This window comes from Python bivittatus, unplaced genomic scaffold, assembly GCF_059951505.1.
Source record: "Python bivittatus isolate LINGU-HERP-01145 unplaced genomic scaffold, Pbiv_v1 ctg000980_np1212, whole genome shotgun sequence".
NCBI classification, from domain to species: domain Eukaryota; kingdom Metazoa; phylum Chordata; class Lepidosauria; order Squamata; family Pythonidae; genus Python; species Python bivittatus.
This window is the reverse complement of record NW_028277125.1, coordinates 33,143,327-33,161,760: the sequence shown is the minus strand read 5'-3', so window position 1 is coordinate 33,161,760 and position 18,434 is coordinate 33,143,327. Positions and strand designations below refer to the sequence as shown.

At 38.4% G+C, this 18,434-nt stretch overlaps 1 protein-coding gene across 3 annotated transcripts in view; it reads right to left on the bottom strand.

Annotated features, from left to right (window-relative positions):
- The window catches only part of SPSB4 (splA/ryanodine receptor domain and SOCS box containing 4), a 189,912-nt gene that overhangs the window by 52,884 nt on the left and 118,594 nt on the right, over window positions 1-18,434 (bottom strand). Inside the window, exon 1 of one of the 3 annotated variants that reach the window (XM_007437961.4) lies at window positions 11,707-12,288. The exons of the other annotated variants lie outside the window; for them this stretch is intronic. The gene's annotated coding sequence lies outside the window, so the exon portion shown is untranslated. Of the gene's footprint in view, window positions 1-11,706; window positions 12,289-18,434 lie in introns of those variants that run through there. 3 annotated transcript variants of the gene reach the window in all.

Genomic DNA, 18,434 nt, shown 5'->3' with positions numbered 1-18,434 from the left:
ATATATCAGCTGTTGTTGGGGATTTGCAGCTTAGTATAATCTTTCTTAGAAGTTTCAAATCTTTGAATACTTTCCAAAAAGCACTACTGTTTGGGAGAAAACTTTAAAAATCAGAATATTAAGAACCATAATCACAGATCGTAGTAACTTCCATCCCTTCCTGATTGTTTAGTGATTATCTTTTTCCTCGGGAAAAGAATAAACTAAAATGTTAAGTAATTTATAATCAAGCCAGTTTAAATTTTTTAAATGCTGCAAGACAAAGGTATGAAATATATTTACCCAAACTAATTTCTCTATTATATGATAAAATGTAGAACAGGGATAGGAAAACTGTATGTAACTTCACCATTCCCCAGAAATAATAAAGCATAGCAGGAGTTATAATTCAGCCACATATTACCCATCCCTGACCTACAGAATGGTAAAATAACCGAAAGCCACAATGCAGTAATCTTATGCAGATTTACTTCAAGAATTACTGGTTCAGAATTCCAAATTTGAACAAATAATTCCGTGGGACTGGAATTTCTAACTTTTGAGGCCAAATTAGGAGAGGCACAGAATCCAGTTTTAATTAGCAACTGCAATTAAATTGAGTGTTACAGAAACTCTTAAGAGTATTTTAACAAAAAAACATTTTTGATTTGTTTTGTTTTGCAAAATAGTATCCTTACTGGCTATAGCCTTTCGTCTTACTTGTTACATATAGAACATAAATTCTGGGTCTTGCCATTGTTACTGGAAATAACTATTTATCAAAACAACTTGTACAGAACTTAATGTCACATTCTGTATAACATTCCACTTAATGAAGCAGAAATAAAATACCAACAGTGCCAAGAGGTACCACTGGTAAATAGGAAATTGGGCGACTGCAGTTTGGCTAATTCTGGACATGGTTGCAAGCCTCTAATGGTGCAAGTCCTGGGGGTCAAAAGATAAAACAAGCAAGATGGTAAAATGCAGCATCATGGTGGAAGCTCCGACTGTTTGTATGTGTGCACATCAACATGTGAACAAAAGAGGTGGGGCTTCCATCATCTGAAAGGGAGAAGTAAAGCAGGACAAGCAAAAAAAATGACCATTGTGTTGCAAATTTGGCTCATTTATACATCTGTCATGATGTCACATACATAAGGGGCAATGCTTCTATCACCAGATCTGGACAGTTTAGGAGGATTTGCAGCTGGCCCAGTGGCCCTAGTGATGCAATGTCCTTGCCACAGCTTTCACCTATAAATCCAGTGATAGTGGAGCAGCCCTAGACCATGGACCTCATAGCTACTCTTACCTTCCTTACATTTCAATTTGACTACTACCATGCGTACAACTTAAGGTTACACTTAAAAAGTGCCTGGCTGCTACACAATGCAAAGTGCCAGGCTCCTATGAAGCCAGTACTGAAAGATCTGCCCAGCTTGCTGGTTGCACTCATATTTACTTTTAAAGCACTAAATGGCTTAAGATCTGACTATCTAGGAGGCTACCTCTCTCTCTCTCTCTTTTTTCTGGGCGTTAAGATCTAAATGAAAGAATAAAATCATCAAATCATGCAGCTGAAAGGGCTCTTTAAACCACTGAGTCCAATTTGTGCAGGAATATAGATTAAAATACTTGAGATAGCTGTCTTGATTTTACTTGAACATATTACCCAGCATGCAGACAAGGGCTTTCTCTTGTGTTGCTCCCACACTATGGAATGCACATTTTCTGGAACTGTTTTTGTCTGTTGCTATCTTGGTGCTTAGAAAACATACAAAGATACCTGTTTTTGCTTTAGTTAATTTTAGTATCCAATTTAAAGTATGTTTTATTGTCAAATACTTGTTTAAGTAAAAAGCCAAGAGTATAAACTGAATAAGGAAAACTAAATAAGTAAAGAAACCATAATTTGCAACTAAATCAAACACGGTTTAGTACAGGTAGGTGTAGCTCTTCAGATAAAACATCCTGGATGAAAACTAGACTTACAGTTTGGCAGAAAAAACTCTCTCCATCATCTTTGGGAGGAGAAAGGAAATTTTGAGGGTTTTTGGGGGGGGGAGGGAGGGAGGAATTTGTTTTTATTCTCCCCTTTCTCCAAGTAGTTCTGAGTGATACACTAGGTTCCAATTCTTGTAAATATTATTCTCAGAAATGTTTACCAGAAACTAACTGGTTCAAATGCCACTGGGTCAATCATGGTTTACAGAAAAAGATGATTCAGTCAAGCTGATTGAGAGAATATCAGTACTGGCATAAAGAATATGAAAACTAGGAAAGGTATGTCCCCCTATTTAAGTTCCTGTTCCATAATAATGTAAGCTTATTAAATCTGGAGTAAAAACAATCAGTGGTGCAATGGCAGCAGGCCTAAACATTAAGGATATGCAGACTTCAAAAATGATTCGGAAGAAATGCTTTAGAACTATGCAAGTAAAGCACTTCTCTGCTATTCATTAAAGCCCAGCCTTTTCTTTCAGCTTCTGTGTAAGTTTGAAAAAAGACGCCAAAGCTTTAAGAGTCATAATTAACTTTAATAAATGGATTTCTTGAAGCAGCATCTACTGAAAATGTTGGACTCCTTTAATGAAAGTGGAGAGGTGCTATGTTTGAGCAAGGTCTGAAGCTCTTCCTCCAAATCATTTTGAAACATTCTGAACATATTGACTACAAATAAAACCCAGTGAACTCCATGGATTTTAATGTCAAATAAAGATGGGATTGTGTGGATTATTCACTGAATGTATTGTAAAACATACCAACTGTGGTCATTTTAGTGTTAACTAGTCAGATGTTTCTGAATGACAAGCATTCTTCTCCATCTCTTGCCATTGGCTAAGCTGGCTGAGAGTGATGAGATTGAAATCCAAAATGTTTGAGGAACAAGATATTCCTTATCCCTTGTCTAAAATGACACATACATTCCTGGAGGAGTGTAGTCCAGACAAGGTAGTCCAGACAGGAAACCAACACCATAAGTACCTTTATCGTAAGGTTACAGGAACAGAATCTTGCATGTCTGAAAGTACTTCCCCCCTCTCATGCCTTTACTTTCCAGAGAACTAGGGAAGGTCTCTTCTGAGATGCTTACTCCACCCCCATTCCTCCTTTGGACTCAAATTTCATTTTTCAGACCACTGTCTAGGCTGTGGGTCTTCCTCTTGTCTCCCAAGGTTATTCTTATGGACCACTACAGTAGCAGACAAAGTTTGATAGATATAGGAATCTGTTATAATAATACAACTATATATGCACAAAAGATCTGTACATCAATAAATTAGAGCATATCCAGATGAGAGTGACCAAGAGGCTAGTGAGCTGGGGGGGGAGGGGGAGGAGGGACTGTTTGAAAGATTGGATATGTTTAGGTGGAGAAAACTGTTGGGAGGCATGATAGCTGTCTTCAAGTATCTAAAGGGCTATCGTGAAAAAGGGCAGAAATGGTCCAGAAGATAGGACAATAAATAAAGAGCTTAAATGAGAAGGAAGTAGATTTCAGTTAGACATTGGGAAAAAAACACCTTGAGAGATGGTGAACTGTTCTTCATAGAGAGTTTCAACAGAAACCAGATGGCCTTCTGCCAGGGATGCATAATTACTGGATTCCTATGTTGGGCAGGAAGTTGGGCCTAGATGATAGCCAACACCCATTCTAACCCTTCCACTCTATGAATATTTCAAATAAAATATGAACACTTTAAAATAGATTCTAGAAAAAAAAATCCATGTTGATCTACTACATCTGGGCTGCAAAAGTCTGGATGATCACTAGATAGCAACAAAAAGTTGTACTTTTCTGTATCTCTTTGTTGCCATCTCATAGTCACCAAGATTTTTGCAGCTCACATATGTAGCCCTACAACTCTGCTTGATAGCTATATGAAATGCTTCTGTAATTTAAGAAGAGAATGTATGGAAATGACATCTATCAAACTTTCAATTTCATACAGAATGGTTTTATTTCATCATGAGAGTATGTAAGAGATAGATATCACTTTGATGATCTGAAAAATTTAAATATCTGACACTGCTATCACAAACTATAATCTCTTAGCCAAATACTGTAAAAAAAGACTTAAGAAAATAAAAACAAATTACAATGAGATGTATTTCAGCCAGGGTATCAGCAATCAAATCTTACCAGCTTTAACAAACTCTACTGTCTTTACCACAAATACTTCATACTTGCCCAAAAGTGATCCTACTCTCTGCTTTCAGTTAAAATTGTACAAGAAACACAATCTGTCAAAATCTGGAACCTTTCATACCTGGAAGTAAGCCCACTAAATTTAACGTGTCTTAATTCTGAAGAGGAAAGTACAAGATTTAACTGCCAGGGTTGAACACAATTATGAGTCTCCTACTGGATAAAGTTTTGCAAAACATGTATATGTTGCTTAATGCAATATCCAAAAGATATGGAATTGCCCTCATGAAACAGATGCTTTGTTTTACTTGTGAGGAAGGAGGGGAAGAGGAGATTCCAAGTTTTTGAATAAATATTATGTTGCAATTTGCTTTCTGAGAGACTAGTCCAAAAGAAATTAGTACCAAACTGGATTGATCTCAAGCTTCCTAATTAAGAAGGGGCTTTCCATTTTTATTGTGACAGACCAGCCTGTGATAAGTGTAGAATAGAAATAAACCCCAAGAATTCAATCTAATGTCTTCATCTGAATAAGGTCTCTATTTGGATTGGTTATAAAAGGAAGATGTACTTCAAGTTCCTTGATTTCCTTCCAGGCAATGTTCTAGAATCCACTGAGCTGGCAGCTGATCCTCATCACAGAATGTCAGTTCTTTTACAGCGCTGAGGTATCTGGGCTTCATACTGCTCTTGATTCTTAATTATTCAGGTGCCTGAATAGATTTCTCAAAATAGACATTATATTCTGTACTAAATTCCATTTGGTAAGGGGGGGAAAAAAACCCCACTGCCTAGTCAGTAACTATTACATTAATAGGAGCAAACAGGAAATCTATTGCCCCCAAGGATAGGAACAGAATCAATACATTAGAACTACAAGGATGTAGCTTCAGGCTAGACATCAGAAGAAACTTTCTGACATTAAGAGCTATTAGCCAGTAGACAAGGAACAGGCTGCCACATGAAGTGGTGAATTCTCCTTTGCTGAAGGTCTTCAGAGAGGGACTGGGTGGACTTCTGTTGGAGATATGCCAGTGGATCCTGAATGGAGTAGGAGGTTGGATTAGATGATGTTAAAAATCTCTTCAAACTGTATGATTCTATTATTAACTATTATCAACATACCAGTCCCTGAATCAGGCAAAAAAAATCCAGTTACAATATAACTGAATTCATGGATTACACTAAACCATGATTGGCTGAATAAGCCATTATTAGCTTAATTCATACAGCACACTAAGCCATCAACCATGGTCTACAACCTACAATGACTGGGTTCAGACACCATGCCAAGATCTCATGTTTTGGTTTAATGTGTTAGGTAAAATCAGTCTATTCATGTGTTTGTTTGTTTAAAATAAAGATACGTTTTCAGAAAAGTTAATATCAATAAGCAGAGAATTACTGAAGTAGTATAATTAATGCTCAATTTAACATTAATAAAAAATAAATCACACCAAGCAAAGTACATTGTATTGTTTTTATAATTAAAAAAGGGGTATAATTTGGTGGGTGGCTGAATTAGTTTACAGTGGATACTTACAAGAAACACTGTGGTTCCAAGTTGTATTTTATAAGGGTTCAAGTTGTATTTCATAAGGGTTTTATAAGGGTTATAAGATGTGTTCACTCATCAGTCAAGCTAAGCCATAATGGAGTTTGGCTTTGGTTTACTATTGTGTAACTGGCTGAGGGGGTTGGGAGTGGGCATCACTGTTCTGTGGTGGTTCTCCTCTTTCCTCTGAGATCAGTTCCAGTGGTGTTGGGGTGGGGGGAGCACTGAAGCCCTAGGCTCCCGCTTTGTAGAGTGCCTCAGGGTTTGACCCTCTCTCCCCTCCTTTAAATATCTACATGAAGCCACTTGGGGAAATCATCTATCAGTATGGGGTGAGGTATCATCAATATGTGAATGATACCCAGTTATACATCTCTGTTCCTGGCCATCCCAGTGAAACTGTCAAGGTTCTTTTCCAGTGTCCAGATGGGGAAGAACAGGTTGCAGCTCAACCCTGCCAACACTGAGTAGCTATGGATTTTGGCCCCCCCCAGAACTGGGAGCTGCAGAATTTCCATCTTTGGTTCTGGATGATGTGGCACTACTCTGTTCAGACTTGATGTATAATCTTGGGGGTCTCCTGGATTTGTAGTTTCTGCTTGAGCAGCAGATGACAACTGAGATGGGGGGGTACTCTTTGCATAGCTGTGTCCTGTGCACCAGTTGTGCCCATTCCTACAGCAGGAGGCCCTGCTCATGGTCACTTACACCTTGGTCACCTCCTGATTGGATTACTGCTATTTGCTCTAGTTGGGGCTGCCTTTGAAGATCATCCAGAAGCTTTAGTTATTCCAGAACGCAGCAGTGCAAGTAGCTGCAGGCACATCTTATTATGCCCATGGAACACCACCACTCTGCAAGCTGCACTGGTTTTAAATAGGCTTCCAGGTATGATTCAAGGTGCTGGTTATCACCTTTAAAGCCCTACATGGCATAGGACTGGGTTACTTGAGGGACTGCCTTCTTCTGAGAACATCTGCATGTCCCACATGCTCTCACAGAGACAGTTCATCCAAGTGGCTTCTTTTAAATCTTGTCATCTTATGGCGCTTGAGAAGCATGCCTTTTCTGTAGCTGCCCCTGTTCTCTGGAATGATCTCCCCCTGATATATGACAGGCCCCAACTCTTCTAACCTTTAAGAAAGCTGTTAAGACCTGGCTTTTCCCCCAGACATTCAGAGCCAGCTGAGTGGAGTCCCCCTTTGGTTGTTTTGTTTTAGTGCTTGGTTGCCATTTTATATTGTCCATTTGTTAATGCTATATGGTTTGGTTCATTTTTGGGGGAGAGGTTGTTTTTTTGTGTTTCAGGCTCCCCAGAGTTACACTGTTGTGTTGGGTGGCCTTATAAATCTAGTTAATACATAAATAAATATGTCCATTTGTAACTTATTCCATAAACTATATTTAAGAAAAACATGGCTTAGCATCTCCATGCTGAGGGTGATGGGATTATAGCCCACCATATCTGGAGACCACTATATTGGGGAAGGCTGTGTTAACTATTAAAGTACACTGATTAGGTTTGTAATCATATGCTAAGCTATGATTTGTTTCAATACTACACTATAAACGTAAAACTACAAATTATCAGATGTTGCACTAAGCTAAGACTAAACAAACAACATTTTGACTTAACATGTAAACTGATTCAGACTATGTAGTATGCTCAATATATTTTGCACTTGACATTAACTTCTGAGTTGTTAAATTCTACTGCAATTTTGTTGATTTATGTGGGTTTTAATTTTAGGGAGAAATTGACTTTTTGTCTAACTTGAACTGCAATACATAAAATTACACACTCTGGATTTCCCAGCAATATAAACTTGCAGCTACATCTACAGGTTTCAATTTACCATAATCTTCCCCAGCCAGATATTTTTCCAACACTTGAACTTCAGGCTCCATAGTCCCCTAACCAGGAAGATTATTGGCAATGATGCATGAAGAATTTGTCCAACACATCTGGACAATAGCAGGTCTGGGAAGGCTGATTTACCATGTAGCTTTACCTTGTAGTAAGAACTGTAGTGGTCATGCCTCCATGTGGGAAATATCATTTTTTGTATCTGCAAATGGAACTTTACTGTGCATCCACAGTCCATTAGCAAAAGACTGTACTGATGAAGATAAGGCCAATCTATGCACTGTAGTTGAAATAGTCACGTTATCTCAAACGTACAAAGCACTGTTCATATAGTCTAGTAGAAGCCATGATGACATTATGTTGCACACAATGTCACTTGCCCCTCATACATACAAACTCATACATAGTTAGTGTTTTATTTAGTTATTCTGTTTTACACCAAAATTTCTAGCTGATCAATAAATACATATTCTCTCTCTTTCCAAGATCTATTAGCTTAGAATAAGAATATTCTTGCACCTTTCCATCACTATCCTTTAGTTTATATCTATTTTCTCCCTAAGACAGAGATAAAAGTGTTTTTCCTATATCAAATAGACAGACAGATAGGCTTTTCTTCTGCTTCTCCATCCACAGTACAATCTGAAAGACAGCTTTGATTTTAAAGACGAAGAGTGATTTCAAATGCAGACAAAAATACAAAAAGGCAAAACAACGGGAAAGTGCTGGCCACACATTCTGGGAACAGACTGTTTACCTTGGAATAATCTTAGCAAACCAACACCAAGAAAAGCAACAGATGTACAAGATTCAACTAGAGGACAAGAAGCAGTGTAAGCTGGAATGGAGAAATCTATGATAGAGAAATCATGTTCAGATAAATTGCAAAGAACACATTCATGAATGAAGCTGCTCATTCTACATAAATCAAAGGTGACAGAAATATGTGTCCATGTAATATAAGAAATATACTTTTAAAAGTGTCAGTAGGCCAAGCCATCTTCAACCTAGCATTGATAGTTACTGGATTAAGTAATTAATTATATACCATCAGGTCAGCATCAACTGTTAGCAACCACATAAGTAGGCCTTCTCCAGGATTACCTGTACCTAGGCTGACCCTTCAGAACTTCAAACTGTGCACCTATCACTGCTGTAATTGAATACCTCCACGTTGCTTCTGGCTATCCTCTTCTCTAATACTGACATTCTAAATTTTTAATAGTCTTTCTACAAAATATATCATGGGCTTGCTCCTGTTCAATGATCATAGTATGGTTTGCTTTTACATTACAAGATGAGGCCATATACCCCCAAGGAATAGGATCCACTGCTGGTTCCATATTCTATTGGCCCAAGGCTTGGGATTTACATGTTCCAATAGTATTTGAAAATTGATGAAACTCCAGCAATTACTCAGTTTCCTTCAAGTACATAACAAGTATGTTATCCTCAGATGGTTACGACTGAAGCTTGGGGATCTTACTTATAGTTTCAAAGCATTTTTACTGAAGTAATATTGCTGTCCTGGAAGAATGCTGTAAATAAAGGATGTATGAAAAACAGTAGTACCAGCTGGAATTAGCACTTTCAAAATCAGAAGAGAAAAGAAAGGGAAGCTACTTAAAAATATAACTTCTTTTAAAAAATGCACTAGATCCTGACCTAGTAAAAAGTGTTTAAAAATCCATGTGTTAGATAGATCTCAGAGGGAGGGAGGGAGAAAATGCACACCTACCGTACAAGCCAACTATTATTCCAAGGAAAATATGAGAAAAAGTAGCCTTTTAATTTCAGTCCTTACTAGCAGATTCAGCCTTGCTGTGTTCTGTATGCTGTTCTAGCAAAATAATGGGTATGTCCAGGAATAACAAATACAATTTTCAGCTTTGGACTGTGACAAACCCTATTTTGCCTGCCAATGGCAAACCAGTCAGTCAGGGATGTAAGTGGAATAAATATGCAATAAATTCTTTGAGAGAACTGAGCATGGGAACAGAGATGCTGAATGAACAGGAAAATAAATTCCTGTTCCTCAAGACATCATCAACCAGCAGATGGAACACCAGTAAACAGGACACGAAAGACTGACTGTGACAAATGTTTCACTTCAAAGAGAGTTAGACAGTGACCTACACACAGAACTGGGACAAACAGTATCTAGGGAGGAAGGGAGACAGGAATAGTTGTCTACTCTTGGTACACGGAAAATCCATTATGCTAAGCTTACACTACCACAAGAAGTCTGGAGACTTAATGAGTATTGCCACAAAGCAGCAGGAGACAGTTTTCACTCAGCAGGCTTTGTGCTACATGAGGCTATTTATTTTGGAAGCTAACAAGGATCTGCAATGAAAAGTTTTCCTTGGAAGTCTAAAATATTTGCCCCCTTATCTATCCAATAACCATGATCAGTGGGACCAACTGAGTTGGATCCAGTCTATGGCAGTTCCTTTGAAAGTACTACGGCTTATGACCTATGTGTCCCACTGGTTTTACTGGGACTGAAATGGCTTACATGGCTTAACTGCACTGCAGTTACTCCAAGTTTCGGTTTTTTTACAGGTTGATGTATACACCTATGTGACCTGGTAAGGACACTCCTTTCAAGTCTGCTAGCTATTTGCAAACTAGGGGTATGCCCAGGATATAAATGAAGGTACCCTTTCACGATCTTTTTCTTTACAGTTCTATACAAAACAGTTCCTAATAGGATCATTGCTTGTAAAACTACCATGAAATAATGGGTTTCATTAGAACTGCTGCCTTAAACAGTGGACTCCCAGTCTAATCCATTGTTTCTCACAGTTACTACAGAAATCTGGTGTTTCATTTCACAGCTTCCAATGCATACTCTGTTTTTCTTCTTCAGCAGTGTCTTGAGAAACTCAAGAGTGTCTCAAATGCATCAATAAATTAAGCTTCAGTGCCCTTGCCAGAAAGGAAAGTATTACTTTTCCCCTAAGTGCAAGTGATGAAACTGAGCAAAGAGGGGTTGTGCTAGGTCAAGTAACAAGACACAAATAGAAGAATGGCTTCCATTCTTGCATTTTAGGTCTTGGGAAGCTCTCTTCACCCACGCTACCTCTACAGTTATTGCTGCTGGAGTAAATATTTACTGCCCCCCATACATAATTCCATTTTGCCGTTTACAAAATTAATTAAATATATCACCATAAACAGCTACAGACCAGTTTTGTTTCAGAGACAGGGCCATGGAGCATCCACAATGCCTCAAGATATATTGACCAATCAAATGTAAACAGCCAGAAGCTGAAAGATAACTAGCTGAGTGCTGCCTCTTCCCAGCCCTAGGTCTAAAGCATGCAAACGCATGTCTCGGATGAGTTATTTCACAATGCAACCTTATCTTGCAGTGAACAGTTTCTACCACCCGGGACAAGGAGTACTGTGGAAAGGGGGGAATGGGAAGGCAAGAGACAAAGCTTGTAAGCAAAGCTGTGATTAAGGCAATAATTATCTTTGGACACAGAACTTCTGGACTGTTTTCCTCTGGCGTACATAAAATGCACATGCAACCCCAGGACTCGCTGTGGTACTCCCCCCCCCCTTTTTTTTTCCCCTATAATAAATTAGTTATTGGTGGTTAAAAATCCAGTAAGTTTCATGTGAAATGCCAGATTATGGAAAAGAACTCAGGCTTTCTGGGAAGCATCTTTAGCATGAACACGTGACATTTATTGTAAAACCTACATTAGTTTTTACAAGGCTCAGCACATGCAGACCCCTACCATCAAAGTTCTGCGTTAAAGAAGCTTTGATCACAGGTAAATTATTCTTGCATCTCTCAGAACAAGCGAGCCTGGTAAATTAAACCTCGTCTCCGCTCCGCTCCGTTTATAACAGCCTAGCAAAATATAATGGTTTCAGTCACTGTATGTAACCTACCACACGCTCATTTGTTCTCGGACAATCAGCCACTTATTTATCATACGAACAAGTCAAGCTTGGACAGACTTTAAATCTGCATCTACAACAGGCCGGTGAAGTTCTACACAGCTGTTTAATCGCCGAGCCAAGCATTGTTTCGCTTAAACGTTACACTTTTTGAGACACAGTTAAATGTTGACGTGTTATAAGCCAGCTGAGTAAATCATTCCCGATTAGCGGTCACTTTTTCCAGACACTTACCATAAAAACAAGGAAGCATCTCGTCGTCGATCCCGCATGACCTGGATTTACAGTAAAAAGACCTGGTTCTTTTTAACATCTACGTAAAATTCATAGAGAAGGACAAGCCGCTTGGAAGCAGAGCCAGCAGCAGAGAATCTTGGGACGTTACGAGAAGGTTTCCTTCAACAGGGAAAACGTCCACACCCCACTACTGCTCACCCCAACGGCTGATTTTGCTACGCTATTCCCGCTCCGGGGGGGGGACTCAGAAAAGTTGGAGCTCAACGCCGTGGAAGAGCCTCATCACGGCGTGGTGATAGGGGCTGGGGGCGCTGGCGGCAAAAGTCGGCAGAAATAGCCCGTCGCCCCCCGCTCCCCGCCCGGCGCCGGTTTCTTGACTTCGCGTGGTCCACGCGTTCGCAGGAGACAATCGAGGCGAGCCGCACCGACAGGAAACTCCCCGCTGTAAACTCTCGGCAGAAGGAAAAGTGCCTCTGGGCAGCCTGCCCTTTGCCGCCCCGGCTGCCTCGCTGTTGTTTCTTCAAAGATTCTTCCAGCTTTTATGCCTCGGCTTTCTTCTCTCTCTGCCCAGCCTCTCCCCCGCCCCTTTCCTCCTCTCCCCTTTTATGACACAGACAGCCCAGATGGGAAGAGCCTGCAGCTAAAGCCAGTCCAGCACCCCATCCTGAAAGCTGATCTTGCTGATCTCATCACCGAGGGCTACTAATCCAATGACCGGAGAATTAACAACAGATGGTGACGCCCCTTCTCTCTCCCCCCCCCCCCAACTCGCATCACCGCTTAGCATACAAGCGAAGAAGAAGAAGAAAAAAAAAGCCCGCCCGCGAGCGACGGAGGGCGCGCACGCGCGCGCGCGAACGCCCACACGAACACGAAGTGCGAGTCCACCAACAGACTGCAGAAGGGCAACAGAACTGGTCTCCCGGTGGCCCAGACTGCATTTCCTGTCTGTATACACACTTCTCTGCCAGAGTTTCACAGGCGGGAGCTGCATTATTTAACTCCTCGTGCATAATTAGTACTTTACAGTCAGGAAAGAAGTTCCTTGATGTCTGCGATTTTGAGAAACGGGTTCATAACAAGCATGCTTTCGTTGTTTCCAAAAGATGCTAACTCTTTTTCAAAATTGTTAGTGATACCCAAGCATCCAGCTCTTTCTTTTGAATCGATTGAATGTCATGCAGATGGCTTTATTCCAAGCATTAATGCTCCCACCCCACCCCCTTTTTTAAAAAAGAAAAGTTGTTAATATAAAAATGAAGGCTCCTCTTTTGATGGGTAAATAAACAGAATGTTGATCCTGAAGGAAAACAAAAAATCCCAAATCTCGTGCAGTGAATGAGAATTCAACAGGTAGGATTAAATTTGCATCTGAAGCCTATTTGCATTTTTGGTTCTGGGCAGTCTCAAAGTCTTTCATTGAAATAATGCTTCTCTTGCAAAATTACCACATTTTATCAGTATAAGCACCATTCTAACTCGGGTATAACTTTTTTTTTTACCCAACAAGTACTTTCTGTTGTTAAGACATGCAAATGGACAGAACAATGAACTAAGAACACTTGAGGGCTCAACCTTCATGCAATCTGGGATTCTCCTCCCTTCATGCCCTCCAGCAGCTGGTTTGAAGAGGCCTACAGCTTGTTATAATGACAGTATTTAAAACCACTGATAAGTCTTATTTTCGTAATTTTTTTTAAAGTGGTGGTACCCATGGTGGGCAAACCATCTGCAGATGAATTCCATAATATAACTGAAAAAATAATTTCTTTTATATGTGCCTGAATCTAGAACTGTTTAACAGATACATATGCTCTTCAAGCCCAAAAGCACTACAGTTTACAAATTACTATACTGTAATTATTATATTGTTACATATTGTAACAATAAAATTCAACCTACCAATTAAAACCATAAAATATCTAAAACATCTGGTTAAAAATGTTTTAAGACTGCATATAAATCCTTCTGCCACTTCAGCTTTCTCTGTATGATGCATAATTTTATATACTTCAAATGCATCCTTTTTCCTAGACTAAAAAGTTGCTGCTACTGTAACTTCCTCCTAATTGGGTTGTTCCAGTCTTTTGATTTAGTCTAATAAATCAACTGATTCTCTTGAAATGATTTCAAATGTGATTTATATATATATATCCATAGGAAAATATGCTGAAAACTGAAAGCCTCTTATTTTATTTAAATGTTTTTGGATGGTTCATGCATCAACAGTTTTATTTTGTATGGAGAAACTGAGGGTCTATTCTACAGCTATTAACATTCTTTGATCTGAAATATCCAATAGTAGAGTGTTTCTAAAATGCCTTTCATCCATTTTGGATTAGCTCTTCCGCCCCCTCACTTTAAGTATTTTTGAAGATATTTTTATTTCTATGACAGTCTTTGGTGCAATATTTCTGGTCAGGTGGATTTAAAAAGTGCAATAGGTAAAAGCAGCAAGCTTCAGAGTGAATCCTTTGAAAAATTCTTAAGAACTGTTTGAAAGAAAACTGGATGGTTTAAAATACACAAGAGGCCAAAATAGCTGAAAGGACTTTCACCCAATGCTCATTTTGCAAGTAGGCCAGTGGCTCTAAGATGGTCATTCCTCTAAATGTACAAAATCAAGAAAGCTTTGCCCTGTTTTTATTTAGTGCCCCAGAATGTTTAGGCTAGCTACTCATATGTATTCAGTAGGAAAATGCGCTTTATGTACTTGAAACATAATTGCGCATATTACAGGAGCTCCTAATGGAAAGATATAGCATGATTCTGTGTGCACTTCACATGTACCTTTCAAATTTCTTTTGATGGAGGCCAATCTAATTATCTACTATAATGAAAAATCAGAAGGAATCTGGTAGCATCTTTCAGACTACCAAATGTTAGTTAAAGGCATTAGCCGATAGCTTTTTGTTAAAAAAAAAAAAAAAGGCATATGCCTTTTACTAAAATGTATTAGTCTGAAAAAATAGCACCAGTCTCCTCTTGATTTTTTGGCTATCATAGACTAACATGGCTATTTTCCTACAATGTCTACTAGGGATAGATAGATAGATAGATAGATAGATAGATAGATAGATAGATAGATAGATAGATAGATAGATAGCATTTTATGTATCTATCTTTGTCAATATGAGAAATTAAGGGATTTGAAAATACCATTATAGGAAGAGGTAATTTTTTTTCCTGGCAAAACTGCCCCAGTCTACCCATTTACTCTGTCCCAAAGAATTAATGAACAGATCTTGAACTACATTCAAACAAAGCTATGGAGACCAAGATTCCAGATCAAGATTCCATTTGAGCAAGAATATAAAACAGTATTTTGTATTATTGATTCCTTATACAAACCTACTCCCTGAATGTGTGGAGGCAAGAGCAGGGCTCCACCCCATTTCTGATGTGAACAGAATCTAGTACCTACATATTTGGAATAGCGTTCAGAAGAGACTTTCTATTTCAAGTGTGAAGCCAGCAAACACAGCTCCCTTCTACAAATTCATAAAACACAGGACATGACTCTTCTGCACAGATTTCATATCATAGCCATGATTACCTGCTTTGCAAGGTATACAAAATAAGGCAATAAAAATGTTAAAAATCAGTAATAAAAAGTACATCTTTGTTATTTTCTTAAAAAGTAGTACGTGTTTTAAGTAGATCAACCAATACCAACAATGCCAATTTAATCTATTAGTTAGTTACTATACTTGTATCCAATCTTTCTTCTAGATTCAAGGCAGTGTTCATAGCCATCCCACACAGTCTCCCAAGCAGGCATAGATCAGATCTATGCTTTAAGGTCTGGCAAAGTCACAGCATTATTTGCCTGTACAGCACACTCCTTGCATTTGACTATGCAGACTGTGTCATGGCTATGGTCACAGAGGACTCTGGATCTGTGTAAGCTTTCTAATGTATAATGTGTTTTGTACTGAAACTGAAATAAATATTTTGCATAGCTTACTGTACTTGTTGGTAAAATGAAAAGTTCCCATCAGTGTTTCTAAAGTACATAGTGGTTATGGAGGCTTCCTGCCTTGGATGGAGGAGAGGGGTGGCACTGACTTTCCTACCAAGGGCACTCCTGTGCGCTAGATGAGTGCTCACCCATAGTTTCAGTTTGCAATCTTCTTCATACCTGCCCTCTTTTCATTTTTCTTTGTTTTCTTTGTATACTAGTACAGGAGTCATTCCAATATCCCCTCTTGCCACAAAGTAGAAAGTAAGTGTAAGGGTAGTTCCATCCCTTTTTCAGACTACAGGGGTGAAATCTTCTCCCTGGCTGGATTGCTTCCTAAACTCGAGGTGAGAAATCTTTGGTACCGTACCAGTACATTAATTTGCAGTTAATAATAGATGCTTATAAAAGTGATTTTTTTTTCAAATGAAGTTTATTTGGAAACACCCAATTAGTTTCTATATTAAAGCCTGCTACTATAAAGAAATAAATAAAGCCTTTATCTAGGTCTCAAAATAGCACATCAGTATCTACTAAAAGTGGCAAATACATTCACTGAAGTTTATTCTCAACCTGTTAAAAATAACTCTCATCTGTCCTGTTACTGTTTCTTCATAATGCAAGATGTAAGTTCTTCTTACAGTAAGAACTTGTTATATTTCAGCACATATAATATGTTAATATGCTTCCTATATAATTTGCATAATTCTCCTTAAAGGAGGATCAATGTCATAATTTCAATTCTTTAAATTTGATCTTGGCCAAAATGTTTTCTAGCCTTGTTCTTACGTAATTGTAAGAAATGAAGCTTAGGAACCAGAATTTCCCAAGCCAGAAAGTGCCATTATGTCAATATATATCAGGTGCTAGTCCCTTTCAGGCCTGTTTCGAGAATGTCTATTCAAAAGGGCAGGAACAAAAAACCCAGAATTTAAACTCTACAGCATAGATTTATATACACGCTTACTTTCTGTACTACTGAGGCAGATCTCCTGTATGGGTACTGTTTAATTTTTGTATGCAAAACCCTAGTTGTATCTGTGAGACTACTGCCCAGTAACCACTCCCTGAATAAGCCATTAATGTCTGGAGAGCTGAATTTCAGAGTTATACTCATGTGATACTTGAAAGGAATGACTATATACATTAGTGATTAATATGCAGTTCTGTGTTACTACCAATTCCTCTGCAGCTGGACAGAGAAAAAGGAAAGCACTGTCATTTCCTGAATTCATGGCTACAGGAATTTGCTGATTTTAGTAGCTAGGAGTGCTTTTTATTGCCAGTTGCAACTCTATCTGGAGAAAGTAGACCTTGCGTCAGTCATATAAGTATTTGTTGCATCCAGACAAGACTGCTTTAATGTGTAAGTAGATTTATCTTTAAAGACACCCTGGAAATGTCAGCTAATGCAAAACTCAACCATCCAGATGCTAGCGGCTGCTTGGCTGCTTGATCATATCAGTTTTGCAGCTCAGCATTGGTTTGCTGTTCATTTCAACTTCAGTTTAAAGTACTAACGTGAACCTTTAAAGTCCTTGACTGTCTGGGACTAAGGGACTATTTGGGCCCTTATGGATTTGTCTATGTCCTATAATCAAGTTGTAGGTATCAGCCATAGGGCCTTTTAAATGAATGCCCCATGTCTCTGGAATTCCTTATCCAGGAAAGGATAGTTATTGGGAATGCAATGGATAATAAATGGTATTGAATGCATCTTTTATTTCTGAATAACCAGTATCGTTTTTTTTAAGTAAATATTTTTAGAATAAATAAATAAATATTTTTCTCATAACATTGCTTTATTATTGCAAGTTTTATCTGTTTAGTTTGTTCTGTGTTAAGGTAACAATGTATCTGATTTTAAAGTTTTAATATGTTATGATTGAAGTATATTTTGCATTAACAGGTGATATGTATCTGCTGAAAATAATATGTTACAGAATTATGAACCATTCACAAATTGTCTAGAAGACAAAGGTCTTTAAGACCCTCCTAAAGGCCAAAGGTGCCTGTCGCTGGGAAATATTTTAGAGGTGCACAGTTGCAGCCCTGCTCCCCATTCCTGTCCTCATATTGACCAGCTTACAGGTCTCTCTGCTAAGCCATAGAGTAGGACCTCAGATATTATCATAGGCTTGGGCAATTATATGTATTCACATTCAGGCATCTTAAAGCTTTGATGATTAATTCTAGTGCTTAAATTAGATTTAGAAATGAATGGGTAATCAGTATAACAATATAACTTAGACAAAACATGATCAGACTACTACTTTCTGTGTTGTTACTACTATTTCCTGAACCATCCATAAGAGTAGTCCAACATAAACAGGACACATTATAGTAATTGGACATGGATGTAATGATTTCACACATCTCTGAAGTAGTAATTGCTTTCTCAAGATAAAGCCATACATATTTAGAAGATGGGATGATTATTAAATGCTCTTATCTAAGTTTTCTTTTATAACAGGAAACATCTTTCCATCATATTAGCTGATCCTTAAATACCAGATAATTCTTTCATTAGCATGTTAAATACAACCACAGCCTGTATCCCTTCATTAAAATGTATTTATTTCATTAAACATAATGCTCTGTGCTACATAAGCAGCAACATTCATGTTAGTAACAATTCAACACTCTATGTTCTGACATTCACAGTTTGTAACACCTAAACTAATAATGAAGGCATTGTCCATTGTATATTCATATTTATTTTCTCCTCCATTCCAGAGTATCTCAGAAGCATTATGCCCATACT